General features: G+C 39.4%; 1 long non-coding RNA gene across 1 annotated transcript in view; it reads left to right on the top strand.

Moving 5' to 3' along the window:
- The window catches only part of LOC138903511 (uncharacterized), a 33,122-nt gene extending 20,858 nt beyond the window's left edge, over nucleotides 1–12,264 (top strand). Inside the window, exon 2 of the long non-coding RNA XR_011412696.1 lies at nucleotides 12,032–12,264. This is a non-coding gene — a long non-coding RNA (uncharacterized lncRNA). The remainder of the gene's footprint in view (nucleotides 1–12,031) is intronic.
- The last annotated feature ends 5,221 nt before the right edge of the window (nucleotides 12,265–17,485 follow it).

The following is a 17,485-nucleotide window of genomic DNA, read 5'->3' as shown; positions in this document are numbered from 1 at the left end:
TACTAACAATGCCAAATATTAATCAATTCTTAAAAACTAATAATTTCCAAACTTTTAATTTTCATCAAAAATTCATAACTCAAGTTAGGGACCTCCGAATTCGATTCCGGACATACGCCCAGGTCCATAATTCGATACAGACCTACCGGGACCATCAAAGCATGGATCCATGCCAGTCAGCTAAAATCAACTTTTAAGGCAAAAATTCTTATTTTTATTAGTTTTCAAAATAAAAGCTTTCCGAAAACTTGCCCGGACTGCACACGTAAATCGAGAAAGGTAAAAATGAGATTTTTAAGGCTTAAAAGCGCAGATTCAAGTTCTAAAACATAAGATGACCTTTTGGGTCATCACATATGAGCTTCTACCATAATTGCCCTTGGAAGATCTTCTACATTAGGAACGCATAAGCGGCCATCAAGTCTCATCACACCATTCTCGTCAAGTGCAAAATTCTTAATCTTGCCACTGAGGACACCTTCCTTGAGCTTCAGCAAGCTAGGGTCATCAAATTATTTGGCTTTAACTTGCTCTACTAAAGTAGAATTAGTACACATACTTGCTATCAACCTTCCAACATACTTCTCATCGAGACAAACCCCTTGGCTAGCTATTTGTTGGGCTTCCTTAACTATTGGACGTTCGACCACACACAACCTAGTCAAACTCTCATGAATCTTCTGCTCAGAGCATCAGCAACCACATTCGCTTTGCCGGGATGGTAAAGGATATTACAATCATAATCATTAAGCAAGTCCAACCACCTGCGTTGTCTCAGATTCAACTCTCTCTTCTTGAATATATACTGGAAACTTTTGTGATCTGTATAAATGTCACAGTGCTCTCCATAAAGGTAGTGACGCCATATTTTTAGATAAAAACTAACTTCTTCTAGCTGAAGATTGTGGGTAGGATAATTTCTCTCATGATTCTTCAACTGCCTAGAAGCATAAGAAATTACCTTGTCATTCTGCATAAGAACATATCCTAATCCTACTCTAGAAGCATTACAATAGATCACAAATTTACCTGTAGGGGTATGTAGAGTCAGGATTGGGGTTGTAGTCAACCTATTCTTTAGTTCTTGAAAACTTTTCTCACAAGCTTCAGACCATTGGAAATTCACATTCTTCTGAGTTAACTTTGTCAACGGTGAAACTACTGAAGAGAACCCTTCTACAAAATGACGATAGTAACCTACCAACCCTAGAAAAGTGAGAATCTATAGGGGTCGTCGGCCTAGGCCAACTCTTAACTGCTTCTATTTTCTCTAGATCTACTCTAATGCCTTCTTTAGAGACCACGTGTCCCAAAAATGTAACTGTATAGAGCCAAAATTTACATTTGAAAATTTTGACATAAAGCTGATGGTCCTTGAGTATTTCAAGAACTGTTCTCAAGTGATTCTCATGCTCTTTCTGGCTATAGGAATATACTAAAATATCATCGATAAATACTATGACAAAGGTATCTAAGAAAGGCTTGAAGACTCTGTTCATTAAGTCCATAAAAGTTGTTGGTGTATTGGTCAACCCAAAGGGCATTACTAAAATTTCATAGTGACTGTACCGAGAGACATCTAGGAGAAAGTTGAACCAGGATCAACTAATACATAAGCAAGGTGACCACAAATCGAGAGAATACTTGTAATAACTCTGTTAGACGCCTCAGCATTCTGCCTGTATAGAACTTTATATAATCTAGCTGGTCCGCCTCCTCCCTGAGCTTCACCTTATTGGCACCACGCACATTCTGAGTATTAGATGCCCGAATTAGAGGAGGTGAAACTATAGAATTACCCATAGATGTTGCCTATCTGGTTGGAGTTTTCCCCAAAGCTTTCCAAGCAGAGGACAATCTCTCTTAATTTGACCCGGAACATGGTAGTAGAAACAACCTTTCTAACCCAAAAGGCATTCCCCTGGATGTCTTTTACTGCACGAAGGACATATAGGATAGGAGAACCGAGGTTGGCCCTTACTAGTTGAAATTTGCCCCTGAGGGCCTGACCCTTACTCTGCTGGCCATGTCTGAGTGGAAATGGATAAGGAGATGAGTGAGTCGTTGATCGAATGTGAGCTGAATGATTCATATTCTTACCCCAACTGAAAATCCACTATAAATACATGTTGTTCTAGTTTCTTGCTGTTATATCTAGCTTCCCTGGCAATTTTATCAAAAGCCTCCTTACGCGTAGCGATATTGACAACTCGAAGATAAGTCTTGTCATCCTGATGTGAAGTCATATCTTTTGCCATATGTGGATTCAAGCCTCCAATGAACCTTCTCACTTTTTCTCTCTCTGTCGGTATCAAATTAGGTGTATACTCTGCCAATTTTTTAAATTCCATCTCATATTCAGTCACTGATATGGTACCCTATTTAAGATGTTCGAACTGACATCAGAGCTCATCCATCCGACTGCTAGGCAAAAACTTGGCCCCGAAAGCTTCTTTGAACTAAGGCCAAGTAAGTGGTGGTAATATAGAATCTCTGGCCTTCTTGTAACCTCTCCACCATTGTCCTGCTGCACCCTTCAATCGAAACTCAATCAATTCTGTGGCTTGTGTTTCAAGACAACCTAAAGAAAAACCATTTCCTATATCTCTTCCAAAAATAACATTGGTTCATTTGGTTTATCGGTACCATTATAAGTAGGAGGGTTTAATCTCAGAAAGGCATGTGGATCAATTTTTCCTGTTGGTAACTGCACTGTCTGGGCAATATTTGCAGGGACAACTGGTGGTGGTACCTCGAGTGGAGCTTGGAAATCATCTCCTATAACCTCTTCATCTGAATCATAAGGGTCCTGAGGAGGAGCATGAACAGGTGCAGCCCGTCCACCCGTCAGAGGGGCTAGGGACTCCAGAAAGTCCAAAATTCTGTCAATTCGATTATCATGCTAATGTGGTGGTACCCGATCATTAACAACCTATAAAGGTTGAGCTTGTGCTTATCTTTTGGCCCTACCACGAGCCTGATTACCTCTGGCATTTCCATCTCTACCCCTAGCATTTTGACCTATACCTCTACCTCTTCCATGTCCTCTAACTATAACTGGTGCTATTAGTGAGGATTGCACCTCTGGTTCTGCTTCTTCATGATTAGCAGCTGATATCTCAACATTGTTAGCATCAGAGGATGAAGTTGATCTTGTTCTAACCATCTTGTTTGTGCTGATATCTCAACATTGTTAGCATCTGAAACGTTTAGCTCTAATGCACGATAGAAGAATCAAAGGAGAGAAAAAAAGAAAACAAATTCCTAACATGTCCTGCAGCCTCCCAAATATAAGTATGGTGCACAACATACGCATATTTGAGACTCTGCTAGACACGACTCATGACTCCCTAGAACTCCGCAAACCTGACTGCTCTGATACCAACTTGTCACGCCCCCAAACTGGGGTGGGACATGATTGACACTCAACCCTTACCACTCGTTGAGTGAACCCTGTAATATTTGTATCAAACTTCAAGTTCAATAGCAAAGAAACTAACATGCTTAAATATTAATTATAATCAGATTTGCAGTTCTTACACTGACTAATAAAATATAATAAATAAAGGATAAATCCCAAAATATTTTAATACTGACCCACTAACAATTCATGAGCCTCTAGAATCTAAAAAACCAAATCTAAAATACATAGCCTACGGGGGCATCCCCCAGAAATAAAATAAATGTAAAAAAAAGTTATAAATAATAGTCTGAAAAGGGTCCGCTACCACTGCGATGAATCAACAGAGTCTGTGAACTGAATCTAGAATATATCCTCTAGCCCTCGTTACCTGCCACACGACGTAGCAGGCCCAAACGGGCTAAGTACTACCTAGTAAGTCTCATAGGCTACCTCTTAAAAAAGCGGAGCGAGACCTTCTGGAAAATATAAGAAAGAAAAAGGATGTACGGAAAATCATATAAAATTTTACAACCAAGTAATAATGTGAAAACTGAAACTGTAAGCTAACACTGAAACTTAACGTAGAAATTGAGCCCATAACTGATATCTGAAATAGAAACTGAGTTTATATATATATATATATATATATATATATATATATATATATATATAGATAGATAGATAGATAGATATATATTAAGATATGACTTTGTAAAGTTAATTGTTACGCATAATGGCCCTGCATACGTGAGCATCTGGGAATACGTACGGGGGAGCGTCGGCCTATCTCCCCAACAAATAGTTGGCACCTTCGAGCGTGGGGTAGGTAACCCTGACATCATGGCACTCATGCTGGGGGAGGTTGGCCACTTCTCCCTACTGAATGTGAATATCACAATTAAAGGCACATAATAATTGGTAATACACATAATCATTTATTTATGTCACAAATAATGTCGTACTGAATAAGAATAAGTGAACTGAGCATTGGATCACGAGAAGACATGACTTAGCTTTAACTAACATATGGAGCACAAGGGTTATAATGGAATTCCCTACTAGGAAAGTAAACCTCAACTCACCTCAATTATAAGCTCAACTTTGCCTCCATGTATCTTCGAGGCAATCCCAAGTCACCAATTTCTCTAACTACATGACAATTGGGTTCAACTTAAATTAATACATGTCCAAAGAATACAACTATATACATGTCCCACTTAGTTTCTAAAATACTAATTAGTCCGTAATAACTCAATAAATCGATTTGTAATATTTAATCCCACAACTCATTAAAACAAGCTATAATTACGAAGTTTTCTATTATTTGTTTTCTTCCAAACTTCATCACTGCCCATCAATGGGTAATCATGATTCTAATAATAAATTCATAGTAATACATCCAGGCTCTTACTATATTGTAATAACATTTTTGAATAAATCCCAAACATTTAAAATCCTTTAATATTTTTTAAAAGAAAATCCAAATCTCAAAATCCTGCCCATATCTCAATCGATAGTAGATAAACAATTTTTACTAGAGAAGAGTATATGAGTACCTACGAATGAGAGTCAAGAAGTTGCAGACTTGCGGTGAACAAGCTTGAGAAAATAGAAATTTTGTTTAGATTCTTTCTTGAAAGTAGCCAGCAAAAGAGGCATACAATTGTCACTGATTTAGTGGACTTATTTTTCTTAAAGTTTTCACTAGTGGGTACGTGGGACATAGCTAAATAATTGCCCAACCTTTTCTTTCTTTCTAGTTGTTTACTTGACTTCTCTCACCCTATTTTAAACTAATATATAAGCTACTTATCCTTCATTACACTAGTTAATAAGAAATTATTCAATACACTCGGATATTAAAAAATTTTAGCAACTTTGTTTTCCAACTAAAAGTGAGGTAACTTAGTTTATTATTAAGTATCCATCCTACCATATTAGTTCATATCTTATACGCATATTATCCCAAATACTTCGCTTAAACCATGCAAGTCCTTATACTCTTCGAGCACTTTAATTACGTTATGAACTCCAAGATTATTAAAATTTTAAGCTAGAAAATTATGGGGCTTTACAACGACAACAATATCCAAGGCTTCTATATGATCGGCCTCAAACACTGGGGGGCATCACCCTCGGATAATGACTTTAGCAAGGAAAGACACTTTGTGATCGAATAGTCTCGACTCGATCGATAGGATTCACTGTAAGGGCCAAACGATCGAATGAACCGTGCCCACATAGACTGCTCGAGCCCTGACATAAATTTTGTACACATGTGTAATCGTATATATTGCGCATAGAAATAGAAAGATGTTTTTACCTTGCGGATAAATATCTTGTCCCTTAAAAATCTTTTCCTCTTAAGAAAATTCCTATATTCGATCCCCTAAAGATATCAAGACCAAGGGCCGCCTTTATCCGGGTTCAAAGGATTGATCTTACTCGGGGACTACCATCCAAATAAAAACTCGGACGGCCCGTGCTATCATAGCCGGAGACATATGACCTTAAAGGCCCATCCCCATTCGGGGACTATTATATTAGGCATGCCCGGATAACTCGGGGCAACAAGACCACTAGGAAACACCCGAACTAAAAAGGCTACGACCATATTAAAATGATTTGGAGACATCCGAGACCCGTAACAAAAAATAAGGCCTTCAAAATTTCTAAATCGGTTCAAAAGGCTATCCTCGACAAATTATCATCTAAACAGTTCTAAGTATTTTGGGGAAAGCTTCCGTTCATACCGAGCCCCCACGAATCAAAAACGAAATAATATCAAAAGAAAGGCATGTTCGAACCTCCGAACAAGACCTAATTATTACATACTAAGGCATTTTAATTTTTACAAACATAAAGAATAAAGCAAAAAAAAAAACTTAGAAACTGTCGAAGGGAAAAAGAAGCCTTATATTATATATATATATATATATATATATATATATATATATATAAAGTATTTACAAATGCCAAACGGCCTTGGCAAAAAGTACAAAAGTACAAAAATACAAAAACAAAGGAAAATGTGCAAGGCACTTAAATGGCCTGGTCTTCACCGGAGCCCGCCTTGTCGCCAGGGCCTTCAGAGTCCCATCCACCCTCGGATCTGCTCGAACCCTTGGAGTCTTCTTCATCCTCGGGATACGCCAACTTCTTGGCTTCGTCTTCGAGTCCCTTAGCACTCTCAATCTCAGCCGATAAGTCAAAACCCAGAGCATGAATTTTCTCGAGGACCTCTCTCCGGGATTGCCGCTTTACATGCTTGACGATATCTTTCAGTCGATCCTGGGCCGCCTCAGCATTGGCCTTATATTGATCCACCATCTTGTCAGCATCATCTTTGACCACTGCAACCACCGACTTGTCTGTTTTGAGCTCCTTGGCAAGAGTTTCTCGACCGGAGACGACCGAGCTTAGGTGAGACTGGAGCTTCTCAACTTTTTAGGTCCGCACCTCAGCCTTTTCCTTTGACGCCTGAAGCTAGACCTCTGCCAGAGTTAACTACGCCCGAGCAGTCTCCTTTTCCGAGGCCAGGCGATCCATCCCGCCTCTCCATTCTTCGGCCTTGGCCTTAACTGAATCCATCTCAGCTCTGAGTTGGTCGATCCAATCGATCTTCTGTTGGACCTGCGAATTCCGGCCATTAGTCACCGTGTCTATCTCATTGTCACTAACTTGAAATATTTTTACCTTTTTAACCAGGTTAGCATGATCCTTCCAAGCCACCTCCATCTCAACTCAGAGGCTCTTAGCCTTCCCTTCATGCTGCTCGCTGAGGAGTTTGTAAGTATCTATCTTCTCAGTGAACCCTCGGACCTCGGCTTCAAGCTGGTTTACCTCATCCCAATATCGGTCATGATCCACATTCATCTTAGCTTGGCAGGCAGGGCGCATCTACCTCATTCATCTTGGCTTTGAATTCCTTGGTCACCAGACACCGAAGGTAACTGGCCACTCCTACGGGGACGGAGAGGACTCAGGCATCCTTCGGAATGGAGATGACGATTGATCACTTCCGGTCAGGAGCCACACTCGGAGCTGGGAACCGGTTGATCAGTTTGAGGCTTGAGGAAGGCCAACTTTCTCCCAAAGATGGACTCTTCTTTGGCACCTCTAAGTCACCCAATCCGGTGGCGGTAGAATCCACGCCATCAAAACAATCGCGGAAGGGTCATTCATCCCATGGGCCCTCTTATTGAGGAGTTCTTTCACCGTTTGGACCTCGTTATACATGGACTCGGTGAAAGAGGGTGACTCGGTGGTGTCTATCACATTGAGTACATCCTTCGGGGCATTACCCACATCCCAGGAAGCCTCGGCCATGGCCACAGCCTCCTCGTCGGCCTCCCTAGCTTGAGGCAAATTGGACTTGCCTCTCTCTGGTTCGGAGGCCCCTTCCCCTCGAGCTGCGACGACATGCGGGCCACCAAATCAAAGGCTTCTCCTTCTTCTTTGGATTCGTCCCTCAGCCGATAGAGTGAATCCGAGGATGGTGCTCGAGCGTTGGTACCTTCTTTAGACTTGCGCACAAGCCTTCTTCTTATTTTCTTCTTCTCCGAGCTCGAAGAACTCAGAGCCCTTTTTCTTTTCTTCTATTCCGCTTGTCTCGGAGCAGGGAACTCAGTAGGTAAGTCCTCGCTACCGGCTGGAGGCCTCAATTTGGCATCCTTGGATAAACCTACAAAAAGAAGTAAAGGGAGTAAGGACTTAATGATAAAAGAGGAATCCAAATGTTACCTACTCAGGAAAGGAGTCTCACCATGGGAACGAGCCTCCTAACGGCCCTTCGAGAGATTTCTCCATGAGCGCTCGGAGTAGAGCATCTATAATACGATACCCTTAATCCACTCCTTGAGTCGAGGGACAATATTCGGGACCCGAGCGACGGTTGCACCACCACAAAACACCGATAAGAAAGAAGGAAATAAGTATAAAATTGACTTTCAAAAATAAAATTATACTTACGTGATGTATTCCACTTCTCATAGAATGGCATACGCTCAGCTGGGATCAGGTCCTAAGTCCTCACTAGGACAAAACAACCTTGCCAGCCCCGATCCCGATCTTCATCAATACTCAAGAACGGGGCTTTGCTGGCTCGGCGCACGAGCTTTATCAGCCCCCCAGAAGATTCGGGGACTGTACAAGCGTAGAAGATGGTCGATGGTGAATGAGCACCCATCGATTCTACTCATAAAGAACCGGAGGAGGATCACACGATCCTCCAGAGCGAAGGATAAATCTGACCGAGGCATACCTCGTACCTCTTGCAGAAATCAATGATGAACAGATTCATCAGGCCCAATGTAAAGGGATAAGTGTTAACACTTTGATATCCCTCGACATGGGTGGTGATGGCTTTGTCGGAGTCAGGGATCACTATGCCCGTACCGGCCTACTTTCACTCTTTTCGGACCATAAGGAGGTCTTCTTCACTAATCGAGCATATGTATCTCGAGACCTCCTCGCATCGGCCTTTGTACAGATGAAGGTTTTTCAACCTTGAAATTGGCGTTGACCGAGCATCCTCCAGGGATGAACATTTTCAAAGGGGGTTCCGGTACTAGTTCATCGACGGCAGTACGCGAAATAGTTTCTTCGGCCTCAGTAGCCGGTCACGAAGTAGAAGGGTTTTTTTGGGGAACGTTTTGAAGTATTTGACATTTATTTAAAAAATGGAGGAAAAATAGAGGAACAGAGGAAGTTGAAGGAGTGCACTTGTTGGCTTGAGATGGAGATGGACAAGAGTTCTTGCAAAGGATCTCAAATAACAAGAGTATAACTACTAGAAAGTATTGAAATTTCAAAGGTACGAGGGTAGATATTTTGGATGTAATGTTAAAATGAACAAATGAAGAGGTATTTATAGTATTTCAGCGGCGGTTCGCATCCAGGAATGGCCGACCGGAGGTTGACATGCATTTAATGCCATTAAGACTTGACTGGCGAGACGTTTCGTTTGTTTTGTCATTTCTGTCACGGTGTATCGAAGTAAGAATCGAAAGCTCATGTCGTTTCTCGTCGTCTACTCTCCGAAAAATAAGGGTACTATCTGTATACGATCAAAATCGAGCTCACCTACGACATGGTAGGCCAGGCTTGAAACATGGCAATAAAGGACTGAAGATCAACCCCAAGTCTCATCGGGCTAGAACCCAGGGGAAGAACGCGTGCCTTCGAGAATATCGATGTCGTGATCCCGGAATTGGTCCTAGCCTCGAACGAGCTCGAAGAAACTTTATTAGCATAGCCATCAGAAGACTGAAATATCCGTGACCGGTCGGATATTATGGCGGAAATCTTGGCACGTATCAATAAGGAACCGACAATTAGTAAATCAAGAGATTTCTTTACCTTTTATAGAATTATACCTAAAGTAGGACTCCTCTACTATATAAAGGGGGTATGATAATTTATAAAATAGATTGTAACACGCATTCCAAGGTAATATATCATTAACTTTTCCATTATTAGTTATTTTTCTTTAGTTCTCTAATGTTTGTTGTTACGATCTCGAATCGAGGGCAAACATTTCACTGAGGCTTAAATCTTCTTCCTTGTGTGGTTTGAGTTTACTTCATCCTTATCTGTTTAATTTATCTTTATTTACTACTCTGTGTCAAATAAATTCGCATATCCTTAAAACCACTTATAAATTTAATTGTTATCCGATTTTGAGGATAAACAATTATTTTTCTCCAGATTAGCTAGATCTTGAGACCTTTACCCCATTGTTTGTGGTATAATAAAGGTTACAATTTGTTATAAATAATCTTGGAATTGCTAATACCAAAATCAAATATTTCGTCCAATATATCATAACATAAATCACCACTTGGTTTAGTTAAAATTATTTTTGGAAAGTTTAAATAAATTGAGTCAAAGAAACTTCTTGATGAGTCAATAAAGCTTAAACCTTCTTAATGATTTGCTAAGTCTAGAAAAAAATGAACAGATAATGTGTGTATTGTACTACACGTTTAGAAATCACCTATGTGAGTGTGAAGTGTAAACTGCTTCAAGGGGAATGAAAGTAAAGGCCCATTATCTAAGCACTCATGAAACCAGGCGGTGTTCATGGATGTAACGAACAAAACCGTGAGAACCATAGATGGTTAAGGGTTGATTGTGTGACTTATGTTGTCTAGGTATACAACAAAGCTCGACGGTTCAAAGATATCAATTATACTGATTGACCGAGTATATCCGATATAAGTTTACTACGAAAAGTTCAAAGGAAAACCTACTTAACCAGATGCAATTAATCCTTGCATGTAAATCACACACTCGTCCATGCATTTCTTTGTCTTATAGACATATTCCATTCATGTTGGGGATTGTTGAGATAGAAGTTTGGTGAATGGAAAATAGAGGAAAGAAATGAGAAGGGAAATTGAGCTCCCTTATGCTTTGGAAAGAGCAGTTGTCCCTCATTGTTGGTGGAAAGAAAAGGGAATGTGCTTATATTGAGAAATCACTTCCCTTGATGTTAGATGGGCTAGAAATAAAGTAAGCCTCACGTCGTCGTCGTCATCGCTCGCTCGACTTCGGCTTCGAATTTGGTCAACGATTGATTGATGAATTCTTTTGGACAAAATTTCTTTCAAGTATTTAATTAATTAACAGAAAGTCTACCCGGAATAACACAGGACCCGTGACGCGATGCGACCCGGTCCGTTTCTTTCCCGAATTATTTTAAGTTATTTTCCCAGAATATTTTGAACGTTTTCGCTTGTCCATCAGCCATGGCTGTTTCTGAAAGGTTGCAAACTTTTCAGAAATAGTGCCAAAATGACTATAAATATGCCTTGATCCCAGAATCTTTCCTTACAAAATTTTCTGAACTTCTTCTCCTTCTTCTGCACAAGTAAATTCCAGTGTGATTTACAGTCATTAAGTGGTTCGCCGTTCACCAGCGTTTTTGGTACCAATACTTTGGTATGTTAAATCGTTCTATCATGGGAGGATAATATTCCAACACCTCGGGTACTTGAGGGAAATAATTTCCTTAAGGACACATTGTGCATTCAGTAAGCTCGATTTCATTCCGAAATTTATTTTCAAATTATATTTAATTGTTTCAAGATTTAGCTTTACTTTTGATGTTCTGTTTCTGTTTTTTGTTACAGAAATAAATTGTTTCGTTATATTATAGTATTACAGTTTGACTAACACGGTCAGGAAGTCGGTTCCGAAGATGAGGTTAAGATCAGAGGCGAGAGCCGAGGGAGGGGGTTAAAGGCTGGGGCTGGGGTTAGGGCTGCTTATCGGGCAGATTGGGCGGGTATTTACGCTTAATGGTTCGGCTTATTGGTTATGATCTTGTAAATATACTAATCTATTAGCCATCCAATAAGATATCAGGCAGATAGGTATCAGATTAATGATTATCGGGTTCGTTTATCGGCTAAATCGAATAGACAATAAAAATTACATAAGTAAGCTAGTAAACAATAGAGAGACGATCCAATCTCAACCACACTCTAGTAGGCTAATGAAGCTCTTATTGTTAATGGGAGTTTCTTCTTTTTTAATTTTTGTAAAATAAGCAAGCTAAAATACAATGAAGATCCTTAACCAGTAATGAAGTACATGCTGATCAGGAATGGATTAGACACAAAGGTTGAGAAGCCAAGGAATAAGATGAAGGAGCAGAAGAATAGATCCAAGAAAGTACGCGGTGTCAAGAAGACAAAGGTAGGAGATGCTAAGAAGAAATGATCTTCAAGGAACGATGCCCTTAAACCAAATGCAGAAAATGTTTGCCGTATTTTTTATGTTTCTCTAGACATTTATATTGAATCCTTTCAATTTTGGTTTAGTCACGCACATTAAATTTGCATGTTTATGTGCTAGTTCTTCTAAACCTAGAGAATTTGGGATTATAGCATTTTTCTTAACATTTTCTGTTTCTTAATTACCATATCAAATGTTTCGACACGGAAAAAAAAATAGTAATGGAAATCCAGTTAACATAAATTATGAACATAGTTTTGCTTTGGTAACTAAGTTAAATGATTCATTTGAACAGAAATGTATCGAGAACTATCTAGATCTGTCTAGTCCCACCCTAAAAACAAGTTATGATAACATTGAAGTTGCTTCATAGTGGTAAAAATATAAATATAATAGTTCTAAACGGATTAACGATTTATCCGATAATGAAATTGAATAATTGTTCAATCCGTTCACCAATCGTTACTCCGATAACTCGATGCCAATAAGCCAATAAACTACTTTTACGGTTCGGTTAAAAGTTACGGTTCGATTTTGAACAACCCTAATGGGGTCGAGGTAGGTGGTGAGAGTAGATGGATTGAGGTGGGCTGGAGCACCGAGGAATCCAGGTGAAATCTTGGACTAAAATACTGTGCATGATTGGCATGAACTGGTACCCGAGTTAGACAATATAGTCAAGGGGGCCAAGGGCGGACGAGAGTCGAGGCTCACTACTAGAAATTCGCTAAAAACCGACCAAAACAACCGACCAAAGTTGGTCGGTTATGGCCAATTACCGACCAAAACGCGACCATTACGGTGTGGACGGTGTTTTGATGGTCGGAATGGCTTACCGACCAAAGTTGGTCGGAAATTACCGACCAAAGTTGGTCGAAAATTACCGACCAACTTTGGTCGGTAGCTTAAAACGACCATTTGACAAGTTTAATTACTTACCGACCAACTTTGGTCGGAAACATATTTTATTAATTTAATTTTACCGATCAAAGTTGGTCGGTTTAACTAAATTATATTTTTTTATTAATTATTAAAATTAAAAAAAAATGACCAACTTTGGTTGGTAATTGAAAATATATATATTTTTAAAATAATTTATTGGTATGCTGGCAGGTGGTGTAATCTCAACAGTGCAGGAAAAATACCGACCAAAGTTGGTCGGTAATGTTGAATTCTGGGAATTCAATGTTCATTAACCTACCAACTTTGGTTGGTATTTTGAAATAATTGTTTTTATTATTAAAAACCGACCAACTTTGGTCGGTTTTTCTGGGTTTAATTTTGACATAAAATGCCTGTTTTGGCAGCTACACCACCTGCCAGCATACCAATACACCTAATAACAACAACAACACAACAACAACAACAACAACAACAATAACAACACAACAACAACAACCAAAACATTCAATAAATACTTTAAAACTAACAAATTAAAGTTCAATTGAACATAAAAATCCAAAACCAAGTTAAAACTAATTACAACTAGTTCAAAACTGGTTCTATTTGTCTAGTTCAAAGTATATAAAAGTCAAGGGGTATTTTCTACAATATCATCATCACCGTCTGATGAACTTTCATTTACAAGACGATATAGAGAACGGTCTTGTGGAGGACGGGAAGTACGATCACGGGGAGGACGGGAGGAACGATCACGAGCAGGGCGGGAGGAACGATCACGTGGAGGTCGACCCTCTGGAGATGACTCACGAGATCGGGGCAACGGAAAAGCTCCACTAGATAGGAGAGTTCTGATCTGAGCTTGCATGCCAAGGAATTGAGCATCTCTAAGCCTTTCTCTTTCCTTGGCCGCTTCTAGCTCTGATGTGAGCTTTGTCACTGTCTCCCGCATAGCGGAGAGGCTCTCCCTATTAAGTTGCTCGCCTTGCGAGGAAGTCCCTATTCCTCGCATTCCACACTTATAGCGATGGAAGTTTTTAGTAGGAAGCCCGTATACCTTCCCCCATTTTGGACCGCCAACAGACTCCAACCATATTCTTTCAGCATCCTCGTCCGAAGGTTGGGTTGGTTCACCCGATTCACCAGCTGGATGACTACGGATGAATTCCTCCACATTACTTTGGTAGTGACCCTATATTATTTTAAATTAAATCAATATTTCAATTTTTTTTATAAAAGTAAATTATAATACTTAAAGAAAATTGAAAGCTTACATATGCAGTCGAGGCCCGGTCCTCGACCCACCTATCTTGATCCCCCTCTTTCTTCTTCTTCTTCACAACATGTGTCTCCTTGAATAGCTCATCATGACTCATTGGACGCCCATACTTCTTTTCCTGAAAACAAATTAATTTAGTTAATAAACAGAATAGATATACTTAAAAAAGTAAAATAATTTAAGCAATTACGTACCAGTCTTCTTTTTATTGTCCCTAGGCTGATCGCACCTCCAGTGTGCAAGGAGCCTCCCTTCTCGGATGCGCGAGCTTTCTTTCCTTTTTCGCTCCTCTCTAAGAACTATGCGATAAGCCATTGCCTTTGCAAATCATTCCACAAATTCTCAAGTAACCAGCCAGGCCTCTTGTTCTTCTTTCTAGCATCCGAGAAAGCATCCGCCAATCTCTTGCGAGCTTTATGATGAAAATTTGTAGCCACTTCCGCGCTATAGCGGTCTTCCCATACACACTTGCTCTGTATTTCAAAAGTTAAATATTAGATGGAAACATCATAAATATAAATTATTAAACTGTTTAAAAGAACATTTATACCTTAAATTGATTGAAAATTTGCTCCTTCAGTGAGAATGGGCAATCAGTCCAAGTCGCATAAGGGCCATCATAAAGCTTTCTGATGGCATTGGTGATTATCTTCGTAGTCTTATTACCCGGCCTGAACCTGTAATTTAACAATAAAAACACATTAATATCTTAGTAAAAATGTTACAAATCAATAGACGCAAAAATAATGAATAACACTTACACAAATCAATATGTAGTCACAGTAAATTTTACATTTTGATAACTAATAAATCAATACTTACTTGAGAAATGGTACAACTTCGGGACAATTTAGCAACACATGAAGTGTAGCTGACTTGTACTCCATATCACTCAAACTTCTCTTTCTATCATCCTTAGAACATCGGCCTGGTTGATTGAATATGGACATTGGTGGATATAATGGATCATTCACACATTCGACCGTGTGCCTATTGGGCCTATTCCTAGAACATGGCACGTTACTCTCAAAATAATAAGAACAAAAATGTGCAGTTTCTTTTGCAAGATAGGCTTCGCATATAGATCCTTCAATCTTATTCCTCTGCTTAACAAATTGTTTGCATTTGCCAATTGTCCTACATAATCTCATGTTAGCCAAGAACATTCAAATAAAATAGAATATTACATCAAACATATAATATTACCTCTCAAAGGGATACATCCATCTGCATTGAACAACCCCTCCAAGTCGTGCCTCGTGTACAAGGTGTATTGGAAGGTGTTCCATCACATCAAAGAAACCACATGGGGATATTTTTTCCATATTACTAGAAATTACACGGATGTTCTGGTCCATCTGAAGTAGGTTTTCTTCCCTTAATGTGGTAGAACACAAGTCTTTGAAAAATAAACTAATCTCTGTGATGGGTTTCCAGATTCTTTCAGGCAAACCACAAAATGCAATAGGCACTAAGGTCTCCATGAAAACATGGCAGTCATGACTTTTCAAATGGCTCAACTTTCCTACCTCCATATCTACTTTTTTTCCAAGATTCGACGCATAACCCTCAGGAATCTTCAATTTCGTAACCCGATCACAAATTTGTCATCTTTCCTCCAAAGTGAATGTGTAACTTGCTTTGGGCTTGAACACCTTACCATTGTTTGCTGTCTGCAAGTATAATTCAGGCCACCTGCAATATTCTTGTAAGTCCATTCTAGCCTTCGGGTTATTTTTTGTCTTACCTTTAACATCCATCACTGTGTTGAACAAATTATTAAAATAATTCTTCTCAATATGCATGACATAAAGGTTGTGTCGGAGAAGATTATCCTTCCAATAAGGAAACTCCCAAAATATACTCTGTTTCATCCAATTATTATTAACACCATATCCAGGGAATCTATAAGGTGGAGACTCAGTAACTTTACTGAAGTTCTGGACCCTCTCCCAAATTTCCTCACCTGAAAGTACCGGAGGTGGAGAATCATATTCCACTTTATTCTTTTTCAATGCATTTTCATCCTTCTAAACTCATGATCATCAGGCAAGAATTGACGGTGGCAATCAAACCATGATTGCTTTCGGCCATGTTTCAAAGTGAACGCTTTACTATTTTCCATGAAGTAAGGACAAGCTAGCTTCCCAACAGTCATCCAGCCAGACAACATTCCATACGCAGGAAAATCATTAATAGTCCACATTAAATTAGCACGCAAATTGAAATTCTGATTGGTTGATATGTCATATGTTTCAACACCATCATACCACAATTGTTTTAGCTCATCAATCAAAGGTTGCAAATATACATCAATAAAACTTTTCGGATTACGTGGATCGGGGATAATACAATTTAAGAATATATATGGACTAGTCATACACAACTCAGGTGGTAGATTATAAGGTGTAAGAAAGACAGGCCAACATAAATATGGTGTCGCAGATATAGAAAAAGGCGTGAAGCCATCCGCACACAGACCTAACCGAATGCTCCTTGGTTCACTAGCAAAAATCTGGATATGTCCTATCAAAGTGCTTCCAAACTTCTCCATCTGAAGGATGACACATAACACCAGGTGGTCTTCTATTTTCAAAGTGCCATCTCATATGAGGAGCAGAACTCATCGACGCATATAACCTCTTTAACCTAGGTATAAGAGGTAAATAATGCATCGCCTTGACAGCGACCATATTCCGGCTGGAAAGCCTCTTAAAACAAGGCTTTTCGCAAAATTTACAACTGTCTAAAGTTGCATCATCTTTATAATATAACATCCAACCATCTTCACAACAATCAATTATCATTGACGAAAGTCTTAACTTAGAAACCAATTTCCCTGCCTTATAGAAATCACCAGGTAAGTTGATATTAGGGTCAACTAATTCACTCATAAGGTCAATGAAAGAGTCCATGGCTGCTTGAGAAATATTTCAATTAGATTTGATACTTAGTAATCTAACTGCAACAGACAGCTCAGAGTGCGGACTTCCTTCACGTAGTGGACGACTAGCTTCCTCTAACTGTTCATAAAAATTTTTTGCTCATTATTAGGAGTTTGTTCAACATTTTCATTGGGCTTTCCCCCGAAGTGCATCCTAAAAGCATCCGCAACCATATCCTGAATTCTAGAATCAAGATTTGTATTCTCCACCGGCCTA

This window comes from Nicotiana tomentosiformis, chromosome 12 (assembly GCF_000390325.3).
Source record: "Nicotiana tomentosiformis chromosome 12, ASM39032v3, whole genome shotgun sequence".
In the NCBI taxonomy this organism is placed as follows: Eukaryota; Viridiplantae; Streptophyta; class Magnoliopsida; order Solanales; family Solanaceae; genus Nicotiana; species Nicotiana tomentosiformis.
Note: the sequence above shows the minus strand (reverse complement) of the source record. Positions and strands in the feature narration are given on the sequence as shown.